The following is a 5511-nucleotide window of genomic DNA, read 5'->3' as shown; positions in this document are numbered from 1 at the left end:
TTTCTCATTAATTCTGTTAATCATAAAATGTTACAATATTCACAACTTTTTCTGGTATTGTGACTTTATTTACATGATATTTTGACTTTATTCTTGTAATTTTTAAAACCAAACTTCTCTCAGTCTGRCTCTAACTCTCCATCTCCACGTTAATGTGTCACTCAGCAGAAATGAAACGATAATTCACAGCTGATGTCACGTTTTTCCTGTTACAGTAATAACTGTCTTGATCCCAGCTCCACATCAGAATGCTGCATTTGTTTGCATAAAATTTGTTTTTTTCTGTTTTAATTTGCTGGCAGTAAACTGAACGCCTGTTGTGTGTTTTCAGACGGGCGTTGTCGACAGCCCTCCCCGGGTCTTCAACAGTCCGTACGCCACGACCACCTCCATGGATTACACCCCGACCTACAGGATGTCCGAGTACAAGGTGCGTTTCTGGTTTCAGTGTGAAGCGGAGAGCCGGAGCTTCAGCGGATGACGTTGGGTTTGTCTCCAGGTTCAGGGCGGACTCTCTCCGGCCACCTCAGAGATGAACCTGTACAGCTTCAACAGCCGCAGCACCAGCCCCATCAGCCTGCCCTCGTCCACGCTGACCAGCCAGCGCACACGCTTCTCCACCTACGACACCCTGAGGAGAAGGCCTGAGATCAACAACACGGTACAAACACGCGCCTGTCTCTTTAAGGAAGCAAATGGAAAAAAAAATCAATGTTTAAAGTTTGTTCATTCAACAAAAACATCAACTGTTATGTAATATTATGACATCATTCTTGTGCACTTAAAATYTTTTCATATTATTCAACTTTATCCTTATATTACTGCATCTTTAATCTGTTATTATGACTTTCTTGTATTTTTACTTTATTCATATAGTATTACAACCTTTTTTTCGTAGACCCTCAAAGTACACAAAAAAATTATTTAGCGGCTAAAAAGTAAATTTTACTGTGTTCACATCTGACCAGCAGGTGGCGCCTGTTCACTACAGCATGCGCTCCGCCACATTGGGAGCACCGAATAAGAAAGACTTCATAGAAGAACTGACCAAACAACTGGACGTCTGTCAGAAGGTAAAAATAAACCTCACATTAATAAAATGCTAATCTGGTTCTACAGATGCATCTGAATAAATTAAAATRATACCAAAAAGTTTATTTTATTTCAGAGAGTAAGCCATAAAGATAGTTATTCAAGATGCTGGCTGCTCTGAGTTCTTTWTCCAAGCAAATATTAACAGAAAGTTGAGTGGACGGAAGAAAAAGTTAGTAGGGAAAAGGTGTGCAATCTCAGGGCTGAACTGAAATGTCCAGTTTAGACTAAATTTGGCATAAAAGTTAAAGATTTAAAGACATTTTGTTTGGTTTTGTCTAAGCTAGGAGGTCCATGAGGTTCTGACTGCTGTGACTTTAACCAATAATCCCAGAGTTTACCAGTAAAAAACTGATTTTATCAGACTGAATTATTAAACAATATTTCTAATGTTTTGTGTGTTTTGTTCAGCGCAACGCCTTCCTGGAAGCAGAGAGCGTCGAGATGGAGAAAGAGAGGAACCAGATCAGGTCAGAGCGGATGAGCCTCGTCGTCAGAGATGGTTTCAACTATTTATGCTTTAATGTCTTAATCCAGATTAATCTGCTRGATTGAGTAACGGAGGTCAAGTGGGGAAAAGTATGGGGTGAATGGAAACGAATGGAGTAACATCAGGCTTTAGTGGTTTTAGGTTTTCTCTTTGGCTAAAGACCATTAGTCATTTCTCCTGCTAGCACTAGCTAGCATCTGTCMTACCAAACCATACCAACTTTATTTATAAAGCACTTTAAAAACAACCACAGCTGATACAAAGTGCTGTACATTAAAACACAACGTAATAAAAAAATAAAAACTATTAGTTTAAAAATGAAATATACAATTTAAAACTAGATCCCGCTGGTGTTGAAAGCCAAGTAAAATAAATGGGTTTTAAGACGAACTTTAAAAATTACYCAGAATGCCCTGTTCTGTAGTCCACTTCCTGCTTTTGGAGYGGTTTTTGGTCCTCATGGTGTTCACATATGCACTCGAACTGAACCAAAGTTCACTTTAACTGAACCAAAGGTATCTGCAGGCTSCACAAAATCAGATTTAAGACTTTTTAAGACCTTTTTTAATTCCACCCTGAAATAAATTTAGGAAAAATAAGAACTKYAAATATTRGGCATTGTTGGGACATCRTATTGTATGAAACATAGAAAATCAGTGAAACTTCTGGGGTGTGTTTGTGACTGTTGGCAGCAGCTTTGTGTTATTCACGTTGAAAATGACTCCTTANTTTACCAGTAAAAAACTGATTTTATCAGACTGAATTATTAAACAATATTTCTAATGTTTTGTGTGTTTTGTTCAGCGCAACGCCTTCCTGGAAGCAGAGAGCGTCGAGATGGAGAAAGAGAGGAACCAGATCAGGTCAGAGCGGATGAGCCTCGTCGTCAGAGATGGTTTCAACTATTTATGCTTTAATGTCTTAATCCAGATTAATCTGCTGGATTGAGTAACGGAGGTCAAGTGGGGAAAAGTATGGGGTGAATGGAAACGAATGGAGTAACATCAGGCTTTAGTGGTTTTAGGTTTTCTCTTTGGCTAAAGACCATTAGTCATTTCTCCTGCTAGCACTAGCTAGCATCTGTCMTACCAAACCATACCAACTTTATTTATAAAGCACTTTAAAAACAACCACAGCTGATACAAAGTGCTGTACATTAAAACACAACGTAATAAAAAAATAAAAACTATTAGTTTAAAAATGAAATATACAATTTAAAACTAGATCCCGCTGGTGTTGAAAGCCAAGTAAAATAAATGGGTTTTAAGACGAACTTTAAAAATTACYCAGAATGCCCTGTTCTGTAGTCCACTTCCTGCTTTTGGAGYGGTTTTTGGTCCTCATGGTGTTCACATATGCACTCGAACTGAACCAAAGTTCACTTTAACTGAACCAAAGGTATCTGCAGGCTSCACAAAATCAGATTTAAGACTTTTTAAGACCTTTTTTAATTCCACCCTGAAATAAATTTAGGAAAAATAAGAACTKYAAATATTRGGCATTGTTGGGACATCRTATTGTATGAAACATAGAAAATCAGTGAAACTTCTGGGGTGTGTTTGTGACTGTTGGCAGCAGCTTTGTGTTATTCACGTTGAAAATGACTCCTTAAATCTTTAACCTCCATACCACCTAGTTTAAAAGTTTTTTTGAAACAGAATGCAGCTAACKCTAACTTTGAATGGGTTGGCAGCAAAAGTAGTTCAGTAGTGAAATCGTTCAGCAAAATGGAAGTAATTTTGCACTGACCACAMAAAATGAACACAAAAAAATCTAGCTATTTGGCAAGCAGGGGTATATTAGCAGCTAGCAGTTAGCTGTAGCCTCAACCATCTTGAGTCATCTTGAGTCACAGAATGCAGTGAAGATGACTCAAACTTTTGCCTGAGAGAAGAGAAAAAGTAACTACATAGAATATTTGTGATTATAATCATGCTACAATAAAATCTAAGACCAGTGATTAATGAATTTAARGCAAACGTAATTTTTTAAAAAGAACTTATGAGAGTTTAAGGCCTTACTTTTAAAACYTGGGTGGGAATGCACCACTGACTGTGGTCCAATGAACATACTTTAGGAATCYTTAGCATTGGTTAATAAATTGGTTTTGTCTGTTGCAGTTGCATGTTTGTTTATTGTTTCATTTGCTGCTTCTACCATCTGARGCGTAAACCTCATYGGTAACGGTCCGATTGTCCTGTGAAGRTTCGAGATGCGCGCCCTGCTGGTGAACAACGAGGACCTGCTGAGGACCAACGCCCAGCTGAACAACGAGCTGAAGAGAACCAGAGAGCAGATGATCGAGATGGACAAGGAGAGCCAGGGCTACAGAGAGCGATGCCGAGAGATGGAGGTGAGGCGGAGCAGRATRTTACTGTCAAGATTAGCATGCTAATCCCTCTGTCGCATGCTTTTCATGGTGAAGTCAGAATGATGGACATGTTTCAWGATGGCYGCCATTTTTGTGCCTTTTAAGCCAGTTATCATAAAATGTTTCCCGCCACATCACGTTTTCAACTATTTGTACATGTTAGATGCAAAAGTATGTAGCAAAATCAGACACCAAACCTGAAACTGAGGATTTTGGTGTTTTCAAGTCTGACAACTGATGTGAGATTTTTACACTAAAGTCTCACACCAGTTGTCAGCTGGAAGRACATGAAGATCTGTAACCATGTCAATTATCCAGTCCTCTTAATGGTTRGCATTATGTTCTGCTATTTTTTTTTATGTGTTTAGCACCTTAAAGTTAACTTCTGCCATTGTTTAAATATTTTTAGCAATTTAGCATTAGCTTCCTGGCATTTAGCGGTTTATTGCTAGCTTCTGTTATTTTATGTGTTTAGCGTTAATTTTCTCTAGTTTTTATGTGATTAGCAGTTTAGCATTAGTTTTTCCTAATACTTATGTTTAGCTTAGCAGCGGTTAGTGAAACTAACTTTTTGGTTAGTTAGTTTCACTGGCAATAACTACTCCTGATTTTAGTGCAAACAGACATTCTTCACAACTATGATAGCCATTTTGAAAAATATGTATTATTTTTTTGACACAAAAATTTTTAATTTGTGATTTTAAAAAATGTAATAACATTTTCTGGATGACCATGGCGGCCATCTTGAATTTTTCAGTGGCTAATGTTTTTTTTCCCCAAACAAACAAGTGAGAATTTATGTTCTGTAAGAGATTTAGCTAAAATATTAAATTAAGATGTTAATTAAAACAGAAGGTCGTATCAGTTTGGTTTCAGTCTGTGTGACATTCGTTGTTTGTTTTGCAGATTGAGGTGAAGGAAGCCCGGGAGATGATGGTGGAGGCCAACACTCAGGAGTACGCCTTCAACTTCCTGCAGCAGTCCCTGAAGAACAAGATCCAGGATGCTGAGGTAGAACCAGACGAGCTGCTGTGAATCTCATCCAAACAGAACAAACTGCATAGACCCCCTATAGACGTCTGAGAAGTCTTTTTACACTTTATCTGTTATTGTAGACCACAAACTACCACCATTACTTCTTCCTAGTCGGCCATGTTTGTTYGTTSAGTTCTACTTCCTGGTTCTGCTTCCTGATTCTCTGCTGCTGTTTGGCGTTCAGGARAACCTGGAGAAGCAGACCCAACACGCAAAGTCTCTGGCCGAGAAGCTGTGGCTGGCAGAGCGGCAGCTGGAGGAGATGGAGGTGGAGAAAGAGACCCGAGACAAGAAGACGTCTGAGCTCAACAGCACCATCCTCAGGCTGGAGGAGGAGGTGCAGAAACATTTAATCTGATGGTTTCTGGGCTGTGAGAGGCGGCGCTAACGGCTGCTTCTGTTTCCAGCTGAGYGAGGCGCTGCAGTCGTCCACCCAGAACTCAGCAGAACTGAACCTCCACCTGAAGCTGCGTGAAGACGCCCAGATGAGGGTGGAGGAGCTGGATGAGGCGCTGCTGGAGAA

The sequence above is a fragment of the Poecilia reticulata genome, unplaced genomic scaffold, assembly GCF_000633615.1.
Source record: "Poecilia reticulata strain Guanapo unplaced genomic scaffold, Guppy_female_1.0+MT scaffold_239, whole genome shotgun sequence".
NCBI lineage: Eukaryota > Metazoa > Chordata > Actinopteri > Cyprinodontiformes > Poeciliidae > Poecilia > Poecilia reticulata.
Note: the sequence above shows the minus strand (reverse complement) of the source record.